The 19839-nt window shown below is 41.2% G+C and overlaps 1 non-coding gene across 1 annotated transcript; it reads right to left on the bottom strand.

Annotated features, from left to right (window-relative positions):
* Positions 1-18126: 18126 nt before the first annotated feature.
* On the bottom strand, positions 18127-18199 carry TRNAK-CUU (transfer RNA lysine (anticodon CUU)). Its single transcript has one exon. It is a non-coding gene; the product is annotated as a tRNA-Lys (tRNA).
* Positions 18200-19839: the final 1640 nt, after the last annotated feature.

Here is a 19839-nt window from a genome sequence, read left to right as displayed (position 1 = left end):
GAACTTTGCCTTGTATATGGCAAATGGTTAATATTTCAACTTATGACATCCACACGATACAGTATTATGCACCTGGTAGGTTTATGAACAAATGTTCCCTAAAAATATTTTCCCATAGGAAGCTATTGTTATAACTTCATCTGCAGGATGCTAACTGATGCAATAGTGTCCATCAACTGTTTGGAAAATGTACAGATATGGAGACCACACGTATGTATACCAAATATCCCTAGACGATGGGATCATAAGCAAATTTTAGTTTTTGAGTATTTCTCTGGATGTCAAATGTTTTAGTCTTTTTCGTAAACCATACACATTAAAGGTGAATTTATGTTCACAAATTTATCCCCATCTATTAAAAATACTTAAAAACCCCATCAACAAATGGAAAAAGAAAATGAATAACCATTCACAAATGAAGGTATGCCGTTATCAATCAAATATATGGGAAAAGATCCACCCTACCCCAGAGGTTGAATAAACAAAGAAGGACTCAAGATTGTAGTAGTAGTAGTAGTAGTGATTAAATTAGTAGTGATTAAAAAGTAATAACTGTGGATGCCAGTAAGCATGTGGTGAAACATGTTTTCCCACACGTTAGTCGGGGGGATTGTGCATTAGTACAACTTCTCCTAACAGGTGTCAAGAAGCCCAAAACTGTCCATGCCCTTCAGCCAAGCCCTAGTCCCTACAATTGGTGAATATACTGCCTTCCAGGGCAAAAAGGTTTGCAATATAATTAAGGTTATGAACCACAAAATAAGGGGATTATCCCAGATTATCCAAATGGACGCAATAAACGTATGAACACTTACAAACAGAGAACTCATTATTTTTACCTGAACCTTCTGCACAGAATTGCAAACATTTTCATTTCCTTGTTCTAATTTCTATGTGCTAATGGGATGCCAACTTTTGTTGTACATTTCCCATGTAGTTTCTTTCAATTAAATTTTAATCTAATTCTTTTATATTTTCAATCCTTCAAAAATATGTTTGTAAGCCTCTATTAACATTACTCACAGTAAGCCATTGTTCATACCAAATAACTGCATAGCATAAATTCAAAATAATCATTTTTCACCAAGGATACAATTTGTTCCTCATTTAAGGATCTATGCTCTAATGCATCTTGTACCATGCCTAGAATTAGATTTAATTGCTTTGATGGCGTAATTCCCATTTTACATTTGGATAGTTTTAAGAGAAAATCTGATATGTACTTCATCAAGATATTCCATTTGGGAACAGATCCATAAATACTGTTGGGAAGAACTTCCTAGACTTAGAATCAAACTGACATGAGACAGATTACCAGGAAAAATCAAGTTTAATAGGCGTGCACACAGTGAATCCACACAGACAGGAGATTCGAAAGACAATGAGGCGACACAAAGCTTCCCGGAGCAAAAAAAAAAAAAAAAAAAAAAAGAGGGGGAGGGGTTTGAGGACACAAAGGGGAAGAAGGCCATTAGCGGGAAGGTGAAAGGAGATGTTAGAAAAACCAAGCTTAGGTAGATGAGTGTGTTAGGTACAGGGGAGACTCTGTTAATAGCTCTCTTCCTGCTACAGGCTGTCCTTTCCAATGTAAATTTCAGCAGTTGTGGGGGAGGCCGAGAGCTTTTCCTGCATCTGCTGGGTTTTGATTACTTTTAACTTGAAATAATCTTTATGCCTAAGTGGCCCATCTGGGGCAGCTTGCCCTACGCCTATACAATATAATCGTTTTTTAATTCTTCCAAAGAATGTCATTACTATCACCATCTTTCCAAAGAAGAAGATGAAATAAGTCTCATGTGGCACAAATTATGCTTCTAGATTTTGAACAAAATTCTAGCTTGCACACCTTTTCCTTTGCCAGATTTTTAGAATCAATCATTCACACAGCCTTGCCCTCAACAGAATTTTAGTTTATTTAAATAATGCTGATACATATTTTTATCTACTTATGTCTCATTCAATACTTATAAGAATAAAGCTTTTAATTTTAGCAGTCAGTCCCTACCTATCTTGTTTCCAATGTAAAAAAAAAAAAAAAAATCAGTATCCTGTTTTATACACGTTATACCTAGCACGTATAAATACAAATTTAAGAAATATGCATTTTTGCATAGAAATGTTCCTCGCTGTGATATGCAAATTTTGCAAATATACTATTTTATAACACCTCGGGATGCAAGGAAAGGCAAGAGAATGAGTGCTTGCCACCAGTAAAAAACATGACACCTCTTCATGAAAGCATTATTGCAATTATACCATTTGAGAGAGAAAGGGTTTAAGAAGTTAATTGATTGGCCTTTTTTCTTCCTAATGATGAAGTTCTGGGGGACGGTGGGAGGTCCGGAGCCACCAAGAAAGAAATCTTGAAGCCGTCTTTGGTGCAAAAAGGTGATTTTATTAAAGGAGGGGGACAGGACCCGTGGGCAGGAAGAGCTGCACTGGGGGGGGGTGACAGGTAACTCATTATATACCTCCAGCTTGGGAGGGGGTCAGGGACAGAGTAAGTGTCTAAGGAATTCTGGAAGCCAGGTTTCCAGGACCTGGAGGGGCTAGCTGTTGCTAGGGAAATTCCACTTACTACCGGTTAGTAAAACCCCAGTCACGAGACCCTTCGGCTGTGTATCGGGGGCCGTAACCTTGGGGGTATGATTGCCTGCACATATCTTGGGGCGGTGGAGATAAAGGAAGTAAACTTACAGGGTCCTCGAGGTTGGGATAATGTTGAGCTAAGGTTCTCTTTCGCCCCCCGCAAAGTGTCACCCTTGAGGCAGCTGAGCTCCTAGAGGGAGGTCACTTTGCCTGTCTCAAGGACTTGTCAATGGGCTGTAGGCAGTAAGGGAATTTCATTTTTCATTTGCCTTACTTTCCCACATCACCATGGCAAGCACTTAAACCCTTCTCTGGGGTGCCTGGGTGGCTCAGTCGGTTGAGTGTCGGACCTCGGCTCAGGTCACGATCTCGCGGCTGACCAGTTCGAGCCCCGAGTCGGGCTCTGTGCTGACAGCTCAGAGCCTGGAGCCTGCGTAGGATTCTGTCTCTCTCTTTCTCTCTCTGCCCCTCCCCCGCTCATGCTCTGTCTCAAAAATAAATATAAACATTAAAAAATATATTTTTTAAACCTTTTTCCTTTGTTCTGGGGTAGCCAGGAGCGTCCGAGGAATATCGCACATTCCACGGTGAGGGGTGGGGGGTGCCAGCCTGGATCTTGCCCTCAGCTTGCCCCAAGCTCCCTCATCACCTAAGCACGTTTATATCCTAGCAAATCCTCCCAGCAGTAGGAAGCAGGGTCTGGCTCCGGTGTTGCCAGTGACACAACAAGAAACTTGGTTGTCCATGAAACACAGTTACCGATGAGGACGCGTAAGGCAAGCTGACAGGCCGCCAACACACGCCCCTCCCGCTGCCCCAGGTGGGACATGTGTGATAGTCCTCTGCACTCCTGGCTGCCCAAGAACAAAGGAAAGGGGCAAACAAATGGTTAACTGATAGAGATCACAGTCCTGCAGGACCTAAGTCTCCGTCACCCCTCCACAGTGATGTGGGAAACAAAGGCAGAAGGAAATGGCAGATAGAACTCAATTGCCTTATAACCTGCAGCCCATTGACAATTCCTTGAGGCCAGCAGAGTAAAATGTTTCTCCAGGAACTCCTTACCGTCTTAATGCTAATGCTTTGCCACGGGGAAAAACCACCTTCCCTTGACAATAGCTAGGCCTCCACTAACCTGGGAGTCTTCTTTAGCATATGAAAATCTCCCTGGAAACTTCCCCTGGACTTTACCTCCCCCAACCCCATAATATGTAACCAGTGTCTCTTCATGGTCCTGTCCCCATGGTTCAATAAAATCACCTTTTTCTTCAAGAATTCTTTCTTGGCCGTGGGCTCCAGACCCCACGAACCCCACTGTCACCGCCCCCCCCCAAAGAAAAGCTCATCAGTTGCCTTCTGTTTGAAGAACAAGACATAAGAAACGTTTCCCTGAAGCCTGAACACCACTGGTAACACGCCTGCTTCTTGGGTGCCCATGTCAAGTTACAAGGCCACCAATGCCTCACCAACCAAGACTATTTATTAAAATACTCTGGGGAATTTTTTGATAATACAGTAAACTAATCGTCGTTTAAACTGTTTTAAGAATGCTTTGGGGCGCCTGGGTGGCTCAGTTGGTTGAGCGTCCGACTTCGGCTCAGATCATGATCTCGCGGTTTGTGGGTTCGAGCCCCGCGTTGGGCTCTGTGCTGACAGCTCAGAGCCTGGAGCCTGGAGCCTGCTTCGGATTCTGTGTCTCCCTCTCTCTCTGCCCCTCCCCTGCTCACGCTCTGTCTCTCTCTCTCTGTCTCTCCATAATGAATAAACATTAAAAAAAAAAAAAAAGAATGCTTTAGGGTATTTTTATTATTATATTTTATCATAAAAATTATTATTCATTATTATAAAAATAAAAAACAATTCTGTGAAAAATAAAATTTTCTCTTAGGACTGAATTAAATTAAAATACAATTTAAACCCTGAATAGAACATTAGAAATCACCTAGTTAAAATCCTCCTCATTTTTCCTATTAGAAAACTAGCCCAGGGGTGCGTGGGTGGCTTGGTGGGTTAAGCGTCTGACTCTTGGTTTCAGCTCAGGTCATGATCTCCCAGTGGCTCATGGCATCGAGCCCCGCGCCAGGCTCCACGCTGACAGAGCAGAGCCTGCCTGGGATTCTCTCTCCCTCGCTTTTCTGCCCCTCCTCTGCTCGCTCTCTGGCTCTCTCTCAAAATAAACAAACATTAAAAAAAAAAAAAAAAAAAAAAAAAAAGGGACGCCTGGGTGGCTCAGTGGGTTAACTATCCAACTCTCGATTTTGGCTCAGGTCCTTATCTCACAGTTCCGTGGGTTCGAGCCCCACATCAGCATGGAGCTTGCTTGGAGAACTCTCTCTTCCTCTCTATCCATCCCTCCTTCGGTCTGTCTCTCTCTCTCTCAAAATAAATAAATAAACTTTAAAAACGAAACAAAAACAAAGAAAAATGGCCCAGAGGAGGGAACAGACTTGCCCAATGCTTCACACTTTAAAAGCAACAAAACAGGGATACAGTCTTATCACCTGGCTTCTAGGCTCATCATCAATGTCTCTTGATCACTGATACAGTAGGTTGGCAAAATCAAGTGCAACATTTAGAAAAACGCAGCGATTTTTATCAAATTAGAAGAACTAGTACTTGAAACAAACAGGTTTTCTACAATCTGAATGTCCTATTTTCTTACGTTCTCTTAGTCTAATGTGTTCTTAATTTAATCTGAGGAAACAGTATACCACAGGGATGGATTTAGTAAAAATTTTAATGAATGACAGCAGACTCCAATAAAACAAAATAAAGTAAAATCCCAAAATAACTTCAAATGTTGAAAAGTCCTTGGATAAAAGAGGAAATTTAGAGCTGAAATTTTTTTTATAGAATTTCAATTAAGTTTGACAGCTGTTTCATTACCAGCTTTTATTCATTGTAATAATACATTGTGAAATGATAATCCTTTTCAAAAAAAAAAGACTCCTATAATTTAGGTAATAAGATCCTCACATAAAATCTGAAAAATTTTTAATATCATTATTTCCTCACTCTTGCAGTGACTTTCATGGAGAATGTTAAGAAAAAATATATAACTAAAATGTGGAAAGAATAAAACAATTTAACCATGATGAATAACCAAATTACATAATAACTGGTGGGAGAATTTGAGCTCATTTATTGAATCACAAAGGTTTTCCAAGGTAAAAGGCAATTAATTAGTCTGAATAGTTATAAAAATAAGATTTAACCTCAGGTTCATGCGAATGCTTAAAGAAACAGTATTAGCAGCACACATTTATGATTGGATGGAAACTACTAGAATAAATGCACCAATTTTCACATCTGAAACAACAAATCACTACACTGGAACCACAGCAGTGTAGACATAGGAAGACACAGAGAGCATAATTTTATGGACCAGAATGGGAAATAAAGGCAACTTACCAAAGAGAAAGCACGAAAACAGTGTCAAAACTAGAGAATAGAAACATTCATTAAATTAAAAGAATAGCATGAACTTTAATCAATTCAGATATAGTAACGCAATGGTCAAGTGTACTACAATCAGATCCCTACTTTAAGTATGATCTGAATTACCAACCAAAAATGAGAAAAGAAATGGATCATGGTATTTCTGAAGATAGTTTTCAAGCTATCAGTTAGCAACGTTGAGATTCATTTTTGAACAAGGCAACACTTTATATTAAAACCATTCTCCTAATGATTTGTTAAAACTGCTCCTTAGTCAAGTCATCAATTCTAGATCTTACCCAACTGTACACAGAATTTCAGTTTGCTCAGGGATGTGACCAACTCACCACTGGGGTTTCCTATACTTCACCACTGGGGCTGGGAGAATGACCGCCATGACTATGGTTCCCAACTGAAAAGCCCTAGTTCTGACATTATGCAGTGAAATCATCAAAAAATGTCTCCACATTTAGACCAGATTTTCAATTCTTCCTCAGTGTCACTGTCTTTGTTCTGAAGTGATTATGCAATTATTTTTAAAAAATACTTAAGTATTATCACTGGTTTAAAAAAAAGTAGAAAAATAAAGATACAAGTATTGATGAGTAATGAGAAGCCTAGAGCTCATTATTCAAAATGATAAAAGAGAATCGTCATACATGCCGAAAGCTGTGATGCTCCACTTTTAGATGTTTATTGTATTAAATTGAATAAAAGGAAAATAGGACATGAAAAATGCAATACCCTATGCAAAAATTAACACAGAATCAATCATAGACAGAAATCTTAAAATGTGGAACTATAAAACTTCGAGAAAAATATGGGAGAAAATCTACATGTCCTTGGGTTGGGTGATGAGCTTTCAGATGCAATACATAAAGCATGATGGATGAAAGAAAAATCACGTAAGTTAGACTTAATTACAGCTAAAAACAAACAACAACAACAACAAAAAACAACCTCGGGGCACCTGGGTGCCTCCGTCAGTTAAGCATCCGACTTCAGCTCTCGTTATGATCTCACTGTTCGGGGGTTCAAGCCCCACGATGGGCTCTGTGCTGACAGCTCAGAGTCTGGAGCCTGCTTCAGATTCAGTGTCTCTCTCTCTCTCTGCCCCTCCTCCTCTCATGCTCTCTCTTTCTCTCTCTCAAAAATAAATAAACATTAAAAGTTAAAAAAAAAAAACCTTTCTGTATAAAAGATGATGTTAAAAGAATGAAAAGACAGGTCAGCCTTACAGAAAGCACTGCCAAAACACATATCTGATAATGGACTTTTAACAAAAATATACAAAGGACTCTTAAAACTCTACAATAACAAAACAAATTTCGGGACCCTGGGTGGCTCAGTGTCCGACTCTTGATTTTGGCTGAGATCACGATCCCCGGGTGGGGGATCAAGCCCCACGTCGGGCTTAGCACCAAGCGTGGGGCCTGCTTGGGATTCTGTCTCTCTTTCTCTCTCTCCCTCTCCCTCTGCCCCTCCCCTTCTCTCTCTCTCTCTCTCTCTCTTTCAAAATAAATAAATTTATAAAAATCAAGAAATAAATAAAGGGCGTGGCAAAGATCTGAACAGATGCTTCACCAAAGAAGATACTTTGGAAGACGCTTTGGCAGATTCTTAAAAAGCTACACATAGCCTTATCATACCATCCAGCATCTGTGCTCCGAGGTATTTACCCAAATGAGTTGAAAACTATGTGCACACAAAAACCTGCCCAATGTTTATATGAGCTTTATTCATAATTACCAACAACTGGTAGCCCCCGTGATGTCCTTCAGTAGGGGAATGGATAAAGAAATTGCAGGACAAGCATACAATAGAATATTATCCAGCAATAAAAAGGAATGAGCTATCAAGTCGGACAATGTCACTGGATATAGCTTGGGCTTCCTACAATGAAGACATTTCTTCGGAGAGAGGTCTAGCCCGACTGAGATTCTCTACTCTCATCTTTGTAGGAGTATGTAATGCTCTTCATCTCAAGCCTAAAGAGAACTGGAGGACCCGTGGGTCCCGCAGTGGGGGACCACCAAAAGCAGGAATCGAACTGATGTTCTTGGAAATCTAGAGGGCTGAAGATGAGCTAATTGCTTTCATGGCAGAATCAATGGGATGTCCTCGAACTGGAACCTGCCTACACTACTAGGCTGCAAAACTTGCCCAGCATTCCACATGGGCCAGGTGTGGACCCCAGGTGAGAGGAAACCAGAGGATAATTACAAAATACTTAGGTTGGATGGTCATCACTAAATGGCAAAATAAGAAATGAAAAGTATAATATCTGAAATGGAAAGAGGAAAAAAATAAATGTATTTATTGATCCAAGAAGCTCTGTCAACTCCAAGGAGGAAAAATACATCAAGAAGCACACCACAGTCACACTGCTAAAAAGCAAAGACAAAAAGCAAATGTGAAAAACCACCAGAATAAAGAGATATATAAACAGTGATAGAAATGAAGAATGATTATCATCCAAAACAAAAGGAAGCCAGAAGACAATGTGGCAATACAGTTAAAATCCTGAACCAAAGGACAGAGGGGAAAAAAAAAAAACCCAAAAACTACAGGATTATTGCAACATGTTCTAAACTAATACCTGATAAAGTTCAGCACTTCAGAATGAAAGCAAAAACTCAGAAAGTTAAAATAAAAAAAAAAAACAAAAAACTTTCTTGATGGGGAAAAAAAAACACTCCCAAATCCTCTAGTAAGTATTTTATTTACTAGCCATTAACTTTGGGATCTAAAATAAGAAAAGAAGCTGTCAAACCCAGCACAGCCGTTCTTTGCCATCAGTCAAAGAAAGGAGATGCTTATGGATTTTAAGTGAAGCAACATACCCGTCATAATCCGTCACAATAGGATGATCTACGAGACACCACAGCTCAGAGCCTGGAGCCTGCTTCGGATTCAGTCTCCCGCTCTCTCTGCCCCTCCCCCACGCATTCTCCGTCTCTCAAAACGTAATAAATGTTAAAAAAAAAAAAAAAGTTTTTTTAAATAAAAAAAAACAAAACGAACTTTATAAAACCAGTAAGACATTTCAGCAAGGTTACCAGATAAAATACTAATTTATACCAATGAATCATTTTCCTTTACAGCAGCAATAATAGACAAATTATAGTTAAGGAATTAAGGCACCATTCGTAACAGTAACAAAGTTATGATGTATCTAAAAATTAACCCAGTAACTTCCTAAGACTCATGTTCGGAAAGTTGCACAACTCCAGAAATACCTTACAAATGATATGAGCAGAGGTGCCTGGCTGGCTCAGTCAGTAGAGCATGTGAGTCTTGATCTTGGCCCGAGTTTTGAGCCCCATGCTGGGTGTACAGATTATTTTTTAAAAAATAAACTGTTAAAAAAAAAAAAAGATGTGAACAAATGGAGAAAAATGCCGTGTTGATGGATTTGATGATTTAATATTGTAACTATAACTCTCCCTCAAAATAATCTATGAATTCAATACAATTCTAGTATTAATTCTACCAGAATTTATGTAGGTATCAACAAACTCATTTCTTTCTCTTTACTAATCCTATATTTTGTTAATCCTCTTCTTTAAAAAAAAGATTTTATTTTTAAGTAATCTCTACACCCAACATGGGGCTTGAATTTATAATCCCAAGATCGAGAGTCATATGCTGTACCAACGGAGCCAGTCAGGCGCCCCTATTTCGTTAACCGTCTTCCGTGAGTTCCTGGGCCCAATTCCAGTGTGTCTGTGGAGGCTTCCCCACTATCAACAGGCAATTCTTGGGCACCCTGCTAGTGTCCAAAAGGTCAACTCAATTCTAACACTATCTACTAGGAGACGGCATCAGATGCCACAGGGAAAGGACTCAGTCCCCCAAGACCACCCTCCACTTCAGAGGCCAATCACAAGCCCAGGTTGATAATGATGCTTCTGAATGACCAGCTACACATTGAAGGTCCCAAAGACCCCCTGCAACTGAGGATGCTGCTCCCTACACCACATCACTCCTGTGCTTCTGACCGACTGGCTAGAAATCAAAGGTTCCCATCACTTCCTCTTTGGATTCGACTGACGAGCTAGAGGAGCTGACAGAACTCAAGAAACTCATTTACTCACTAGGTTACTAATTTATTACAAAGGATATTAAAGGACACGAACCAACGGCCAGACAGATACATAGGGCAACGTCCCAAACAAAGGAACTTCTGTCCTCAGAGAGTTCGGGGCCTAGCACGGTGGCCCACAGGAATGTTCTGGTTCCCCAACCCGGAAGCGCCCACTCCTTTCCTTTTGGGTGTTTATGGAAGCTTCATTACATAGGCATGATTGATTACATCACTGACTGCTGCTGATGGATTAAACCCCTAGCCCCTCTCCCCTCCCTGGAAATCAGAGGGTGGGACTGAAAGTTCCCTCTGGTCATGGTTGGTGCCCCTGGCAACGAGGCCCCATCTTTGGGTGCCTTCCAAATTTCATCTTATTAACAAAAACCCAGTCAGGGTGGAAAGGGGCACTATGAATAACAAGACACCCAGTTCGCTTTTATGGCTCTAGATTATTTTCAGGAACTAAAAACAAGAGACCAAATATTATGACAAAAGACGCTCCTATCACCCTTGGCACTCAGGAAATGTCAAGGGTTTTGCAAGTTATGAGCCAGGAACTATGGAGGAAGACCAAATCTATATGTATGTAGAGATTTCCCAGAAATCACAATATATTTATTTACTATACAGTATTAGTATTTTGTTATACTAATACCCAGTAGATATTAGAATGTAATGGAGAAGCAGGTTGTCTTATTAAGAGTACTGTTGTTGTTGTTGTTTTTAATGTTTATTCATTTTTGAGAGACAGAGACACAATGCGAGTGGGGCAGGGGCAGAGAGAGAGAGGGAGACACAGAATCCAAAGCAGGGTCCGGGCTCTGAGCTGTCAGCACAGAGCCCGATGCGGGGCTCGAACCCACAAGCCATGAGATCATGACCTGAGCCAAAGTCGGACGCTTAACCGACTGAGCCACCCAGGTGCCCCAAGAGCGCTGGCTCTTGAACCACATTATCTGGGTTCAAATCTACTTTCCCTAGTACCTAGTTATATGACCTGTGCAAGTTACTTAACTTCTCTCTCTGTGTCTGTTTCCCATCCAATTGTATGGGGATGAAAACAGTACCTACCTCATCCATTGTTGTGAGAACTAAATAAGTTTTGATAGGTAAAGTACTTAAAATGGTATGTATCAACTATTATTAATTTCACCACCACTGTGGCACAGTAACAGAAATCGTGTAGTCCTGGCACATAAACACAAAATAGACGAAAAGAGAGATCAGAAGCAGATTTCTGATGAAGGTAATGTCGCACATCAACAGGAAAAAGTTATTTAGTACATGGCACTGAGAAAACTGACCCATAATATGGAATAATGACATAAATGTGAAAGAGAAGTTAATAGAGGTAAGCAAATGAAGGGTTTTTTTTTTCACCTTAATATCAGTGGAACTCTTCTTCAGCAAAAACCAAAAACCACTAAGCATAATGTTTACAAATAAAACCTTTGTTTAACTATATCAAAATGGAAGATTTCTGGTCAGTGATGGGAACCAAAGACAAATTTACCAGCCGGGTGAAGGGCTGAAAGAAGATGTTTGTAGCATATGAAACTCACAAGGAATATTTAAAGTATACGTGGATTGAGGCGCCTGGGTGGCTCAGAGGGCTAAGTGTCCAACTCTCGCTCTCCACTCAGGTCATGATCTCATGGTCTGTGAGACTGAGCCCCACGTCAGGCTCTGTGCTGACAACACGGAGCCTGCTTGCGATTCTCTCCACCCTCCCTCGCATGTGCACTCTTTCTTTTTCTCTCAAAATGAATAAATAAACCAAAAGGTAAATAAATATACAGGGAACTTGTGCAAACTGACAAGAAAAAGACATAAAATGTAATCGAAAAATGGGCAAGAAATATAAGAGACAAATCGACGGATGATAACAGATATATGGAGAGACACTCAACCGCAGGCAAAACCCTCAAACGAAGCTACACCACCTGAGCGACGCCAATCAGACTGGCAAAAATGAAAAGTGGGATAATATCATGCCTTAGAGAGGGTGTGGGAAGAAGAACACTGTCACGCCTTATTGAGAGAAGGGAAGCGTGAACAGCCCCGCCGGAGGGCAAGCGTGAAAGGGTCTGGTGACATGAAATGTGAATACGCCCAAGGCCCCGGCAATCCCGTCCCTGCGGATAGGCGCTGGGGAAATCTCCGCGCGTCTCACATCTGCTCATTAAACTACACGTATGAGCGTGCTTATCACTGTGTTGGTTGTGGATCTGGCGTACGGATGAGCCTAAGTGTCCATCACCTGAGGGAAGATGAAGACGGTGTTGGGATGCCAGTCGGCGCTCCGAAGCAAAGAACTGTACACATAGCATGAACGAACCTCAAAAGTAAAGTGTCGAATAAAAAAAACTAAAAGCAAAACAAGTTACATAGCACAGTACCATTTGTATTATGGTTTTCCAGAGCAACCGAACCGACAGCACATACAGAAATCTGTATGAGAAGAGATTTATTAGGAGAGCCAGGGTGGCTCAGTCAGTTAAGCATCCGACTCTTGGTTTCGGCTCAGATCATGATCTTGCAGTTTGTTGAGTTTGAGCCCTGCATCGGGCTCCCCAATGTCAGTGGGGAGCCCACTTGGGATGCTCTCTCGCTCTCTCTCTCTCTCTCTCCCTCTCTCTCTGCCCCTCCCCTACTGATGCTCCCTACCTCTCTCAAAATAAATAAAATTTTAAAAACTCAAAAAAAAAAGAGAGAAGAGATGTATTGCAAGAATTGACTCACGGGATTATGGGGGCTGAGAGGTCCCACGGTCTGCCATGTGCAAACTGGAGAACCTGGAAAGCCAGTGGTTTGATTCAGCTGGAGTCCGCAGGCCTGAAAACTGGAAGGCCTGGGGTATCAATCTCAGTCTAAGTCAGAAGGCCGGAACACCAGGGGCACCTATGACAGAGCAAAAGATGGATGTCTCAGCTCAAGCAAAGAATGAATTTACCCTCTCCTGCCTTTTCGGGCCATCCAAGCCCTCAGTGGTTAGCAGGACTCTCCTTTATTCAGTTCACGGACTAGTCTTTCAGACTGCAGTGCTACTCTCTTCTGGATACGCCCTTCTAGACACACGCAGAAATAACCTTACTTGAGTTTTTAGGAGCGTAGCCTAGTCAAGTTAACACGTGGAAATAATCATCACTCTATTTATACACAATTTTACAAATGCAAACAAGCGTTGTAGCAAACGATTAAAAACGAGGGCTTGTGCGCTGGAAGGGAGTGGGTCAGGGATCAGGGAGAAAGAGGAAAAAATACATTAGAGGAAGGGGAGAGCTTCGCGTGACCCCGTGCCCTGAAGTGAGCGGGAGGATCGGATCCACTCGCTGCCCCTCACTAAAAACCCCGGCACTCAGAAAAGTCAACCGGCCCAACGTCTCTCAGAGGAGAAGAGTGGCAGAGCCTGGCAATTAACCTGAGGCTGAGCACTTCTCCATGAAGCTACTGTCTCCCAGGACAAAGACAGCTCGATAGGATTCACTCGTTTACTGGTGTTACACTCAGTTTTGAGCGTACGGTCTTCCAAGCGCCCAATAACGGGCTGTCGTCTCACATTTAAGAACCCAATTCATCGCCAACCTTTTCCTTTCACAACTGTTTGGAGAAATGGGCAAAGTTGTTCTTCCACATTCCTATTTTATCGTCAAGGAGGCTGATGCCCAGGGTTGGAGAAAGGAGTCAGAAGTCTTAACTCTGAGTCGTTTGATGAGGAAAATCAGTGAAAAGTAATGCTTTCAAAGTACGGAAGACCGGGGCGCCTGGGTGGCTCAGTCAGTTAAGTGGCCGACTTCCGCTCAGGTGGTGATCTTGTGGTCCGTGAGTTGGAACCCCGAGTCGGGATATGTGCTGACAGCTCGGAGCCTGCTTCGGATTCTGTGTCTCCCTCTCTCTCTGCCCCTCCCCTGCTCGCACTCTCTCTCTCTCTCAAAAGTAAATAAACGTTTAAAAAAATTTTTAAAAACACAAAATATGAAACGTATTTGCTCATGAGTCTAGCAGTGGATGTGCATGCAGTACATAGGATGTTCAATTAATCTGTTCCATATATTTATTAAATTTGATAACTATGTTCCTTCTTATCCTGAGGGAATTGTTACCAGAAAGTGCCAGACAGTGAACATTCGATCAGTGCTCCTAAATCCGCACCCATAATCTGCCTGTTCTTCAGATCAGCAGCTTCTAATCAAATTTAATTGTCAAATACAATTCATGTGATACTTTCAGGTTCATTTCACTACAAATAAATTTCAAGAAGTGTTTTCTGGTGAGACTAATTGTCCTTTACAGAATCACCCTCTTGACAGACAGCATTACACATGCAATTTCATCAGTAACTACTAACATTTGGGCAGTTAACATTTTTCTCAGCTTAAATTTGTACATTTTTCAATATTTTATTACCTACAGTCAGCCAAAAGAAAGAAAAATGAACTTGCTTCACTATTTACACTTCTGGAGCACATTCTCGACTGGATGCCATTTATTCCCATAAATCCTAGTAGGACAAGATATTAACAGATTTGGCCTGCCTAAAAACTTGAATATAAAGATGATATGGCAAACTGGAAACAAGACTGAGAATTAGCCGACAAAAATCATACTGAATGAGACAGTCCGAGTATAGTAAAGAAAATCATATTACTAATTCGTCATTCATCATTCCTTCTGATGAAATCTGCACTAATTTACACATATAAAAGCTGTCATTCATTTATCTTTTATGTAGTTATTCCTCACTATGTTCCCAAGAGAATTAACGACATTTCAGAATATGCATATAGTATGGCAATACCAAATACACGTAAAAATAAGTTGAGACGAAATTAACGGTGTAGTAAAGCAAGCTAAAGTCAAGCCCGGAGTGAGGGTAATACACAAAATATTATGAAATCCAGAACTAGGTGTGTCTGAAATTCACAGCAGCCAATATCAAGAAGAGATATGATTAACCACAATATTCTCCATGTCCAAACAAAAACTAGTTTTCTAGTTTTGCGGAAGACAATACAACCAACCGTCCTCAAAGAGAAGGCTTGTGTTGCTAACAATTATATTTTTCCATATATAAATTGTTCGAGTTAACTTTTTTTAAGTTTACTTATTTTGAGACAGAGAGTGCATATGCAAGCGGGGGAGGGGCTGAGAGCGAGAGAGCGAGAGAGCGAGAGAGAGAGAGCGAGCGAGAGAGAGAGAGAATATCCCAAGCTGGCTCTGAGCTGTCATCCTGGAGCCTGGAGACTGGGGGGGGGGGGGGGGGGGGGGGGCCCTCGATCGCACAAACCATGAGATCAAGACCTGAGCCAGAAGTCGAGTCTGACACTTAACTAAGCCACCCGGGCACCCATTTATGAGTTAACTTTTAAAAAGGTAGTTTGCCTCTGATTATTTAAATTTTGCCAATCTATCCATATTTCTATTTCTAGGAATTAATATGAAAAACAAAATTCTAAATTCCAAACAATATGCAGACACAAAGATATTTATCACGGCATTATTTACAATAGCCAAAAAACTGGAACCAATCTGAATACATAACAATAAGATAGTACTCCGCTATATCCATGCACTAAACAGTTTTCTGTCAATTAAAAATGTTACTATAAAAATATAATACTTAAAATATTCAGGGGCGCCTGGATGGCTGAGTCGGTTAAGCGTCCGACTTCAGCTCAGGTCATGATCTCATCGTTGGTGAGTTCGAGCCCCGCATCGGGCTCTGTGCTGACAGCTCGGAGCCTGGAACCTGCTTCAGATTCCGTGTCTCCCTCTCTCTTTGCCCCTCCTCCTCCCCTGCTCACACTCTCTCTCTCTCTCTCACTCTCAAAAATAAACTTTAAAAATGTTCATAAAAAAGTAAGAAAAAAAAAGAGTATGTATATTATGACCCCAAGTTTGTCTTTAAATTATATATTTAAGGATAAACAAAATAAAAGGTTAAACCAAAAATTGTATAGTGGTTATCTCTGGGCTATACAAGAAGAGATCTTTTTTTTTTTAATGTTTATTTTTGAGAGAGACAGAGACAGAGTGTGAGTGGGTTAGGGGCAGAGAGAGAGGGAGATACAGAAGCAGAAGCAGGCTCCAGGCTCTGAGCTGTCAGCACAGAGCCCGACGCAGGGCTCGAACTCACGAGCTGTGAGATCATGACCTGAGCCGAAGTCGGATGCTCAACCGACTGAGCCACCCAGGGGCCCCAAGAAGAGATCATTTTTATTTTGACCTTTGGAATTTTGTCTTTATGAAATTCTTTGGAATCAACATGAATTATTTCTGCAATAAAAAAGTAACTTAGAGGAGGGACGCCTGGGTGGTTCAAGCCCCGATTCGGGCTCACTGTTGTTCAGCAGAGCCCGCTTTGGATCTTCTGTCCCCCCTCTCTCTCTGCCCCTCTCCTGTTTGCTCACTCATGCTCTCTCACTCTCTCTCTCCAAAAAAAAAAAAAAAAAAAAGTAACTTGGGGCACTTGGGTGGCTCAATAGGTTGAGCGTCTGACCCTTGACTTCCGCTTGGGTCATGATCTTGTGGTTCCTGGGATGGAGTCCCACATCAGGCTCCACACTGACAGCACAGAGCCTGCTTGGGACTCTCTCTCTCTCTCTCTCTCTCTCTCTCTGCCCCTCTCCCACTTGTGTGTTTTCTCTCTAAATAAACAAACAAACAAACAAATAAATAAACTTTTAAAAAAAGTGACTTAAAAATAGTTTAAGAGATATATAATATTTTGGAGACTTTCTTACACAATGACAGTGGTTCCTGGCTTCTGCACCTAAACCTCTTGGCGATCCCAGGTAAAGGACCACACAAATGGCAGAACAAAATCCGAACCCAGGCTTTCTGTTTTCCCATCCCGTTTATCCACCTCTGTAACACCAATGGTCAGGTATGCAGTTTAGGCCTACTAGAAATAATTAATGAACATCAGGCATTATCTTCTCTACAGTATATGGCCATATTTAGTTTTTTTCTAAGGAAAAATTGTAGACTGATAACTGATTGATTGATAGATAGTAACTTTTTATCAAAAGACTTTACTTTTTTTTAAGTACTTTTTTTTAACGTTTATTTATTTTTGAGACAGAGAGAGACAAAGCATGAACGGGGGAGGGGCAGAGAGAGAGGGGGACACAGAATTGGAAGCAGGCTCCAGGCTCTGAGCCATCAGCCCAGAGCCCGACGCAGGGCTGGAAGTCACGGACCGCGAGATCGTGACCTGAGCCGAAGTCAGACACTCAACCGACTGAACCACCCAGGTGCCCTTTTAAGTACATTTTTATTTATTTTGAGAGAGAGCGAGTGAGAGAGCAAGAAGGGGAGGGGCAGAGAGAGAGGCAGACAGATTCCAAGCAGGTTCCATGCCGTCACCGCGGAGCCCAATGTGGGGCTTGAGCCCACAGACCGTGAGATCATGACCTGAGCCAAAGTCAAGAGTTGGACACTTAACTGAGCCACCCAGGAGCCCCCAAAGACTTTACTTTTTTGAATCGTTTTACGTTGACTGAAAAATTGAACAGAAAGTACAGAGCGCTCCCATATACTTGCTCTCCGTCTACTCCATCCCTCCACAACTTCTGCTATTTATCAGCATCATGCATCGGTATGGTGCATTTGTTATAATTAATAAACCAATATTGATATATTATTATTTGTTGTTTTTATTTTTAAGTAAACTCTACCCCCCAATGTGGGGCTCAAACTCACGACCCCAAGTCAAGAGTCTCATGCTCTACCCACTGAGCCAGCCCGCTGCCTTCTTGATACGTTATTATTAACTAAAGCCCATAGTGTGATTCAGGATCCATTCTTTGTGTTGTACAGTTCTAAGGATTTTGCCAAATGCGTGACGTCATGTATCCACCACCGGGATATCATATACAACGGTTTCACTGCCCTAAAAATCCCTTGTGCTCCACCCATTCGTCCTTTTCCCCACTACGCTCCAACCTCTCACAATCGCTGATCATTTCACTATCTCTACAGGTTTTTCGTTTTTAGTTAAGTAATCTCTATGCCCAACATGGGGCTCGAGCCCACAACCTCGAGATCAAGAGTCAAATGCTCTACCAACTGAGCCAGCCAGGCATCCCTTACCTCTGTAGTTTTGCCTTTTCCAGAATGTCATAGAGTTGGAATCACGTAGCCTTTCAGACCGGCTTCTTTCACTTGGTAATATGCATTTAAGTTTCCTCCGCGTCTTTGCCTGGTTTGAGAGTTGATAGTTCGTTTCTTTTTACCACTGAATAATATGCCACTCTGGAGAGGGAGGGGGAAAAGAAGCCTCCACCTCCTGGCACCTCATATCCCACTCTCAGGGGGCCGGAAGGCTGGACTAAGGACGATGAGCACGCAGTCTCGCTTGCCCTACTCTTGGGAGCCACTTGCTGAGCCACTCAGGAGTGTTTCCTTTTCATCCTGCCTCTGCTCCCAACACATTGAAGATGGATTAAAAATAGCGCTGGCAAAGGTTTCCCAAGCAAACATAAACCACAGAGAGGAGTAACGGAATTATTTGCAAGGCACAAAGCATTCAATGTGAAACACACTGTCATGTGATAGCACAGCCGTGACTTTTCACGTGGCAAACGTGTGACACTGGCATCTGTACGGGAACGGGAGAAAATGACAAAAGTATAATTACTAGAGCTTTTTTTACACACCCCTACCCTGACAGAGAATCAGACCAAAGGGGGAAAAATGATACAGCACGGCAGTCAGCAGTGCTTTTCTGTAAAGGGGCCAATACTAAATATTTCAAGCTTTGCAGGAACTAGGCTACTTGGCCACTGTAACACGAAAGGGGTCCCCAGATAATGCATAAATGAACGGGCATGGCTGAGGTCCCGTAAGACTTTATTTGCCACACAGGTGGCTACCCGGGTTTACCTCACGGGCCATAATTTGCTGACTTCTGATAGCGAATACCTAAATAACATAATTAATATGTATGAACAAATACAGTGCAAACACTGTCCACCAATTTTATAGAAAATACATATAGGTGTTGTATTTATAGGAATATAAAACTGTTTCCATAAAGGCATCTACGACACAGTTAGATGAAAAATCACTTACTGGGCCTCCGCTAAAAAAACACAGTAAATCTGGAAAATGAGAAGGCCAAATTCTTGAACCCCAATGTGGTAAAAATAAAAACAGCACATTTAAAACAGAACCTACCAACATAAATGAGAAAAAACAAAATGCCCTAATGAATAAATACTGAGTTAAGGAGAAAACCAAAATTAAACTTTCAGAATATTCAGAATATGAGTATCTGTTTTCTCATAACTATGCCAGCAATTGGGTGTATCAATCTTTTTTATCTTTACAATATGATAGGTGAAAAACTGTATTTGTTATTGTTTTAATTTGCATTACTTTATTTATTCATGAGGTTAAACATCTTTTATATGTTCATTCTGCGTGGTTATTAGAGGACAAGATATAGGAGAATACTTTCTCGTTGGATCTGAACATTACACTCAATGGTGAAAAATTAGATTGGGAACAGATAATGCTCTGAAAATATAATCAAGGTGTTAACATGTGAAATGGTTAAAAGCAGTACAACTATTAGGAAAGAAGATAAGAAATTATTTTATCTGTGACTTTTATGATCATAATTAGGAAATAAACTGAAAAACTACTAAAATGAATACTAGCGATTACAGGCTCCACATGTTTCTTAATCATGTATTTTTTTAAGAACTGGAGATTCATCC

This window comes from Panthera onca, chromosome X, assembly GCF_046562875.1.
Source record: "Panthera onca isolate mPanOnc1 chromosome X, mPanOnc1 haplotype 2, whole genome shotgun sequence".
NCBI lineage: Eukaryota > Metazoa > Chordata > Mammalia > Carnivora > Felidae > Panthera > Panthera onca.
Note: the sequence above shows the minus strand (reverse complement) of the source record. Positions and strands in the feature narration are given on the sequence as shown.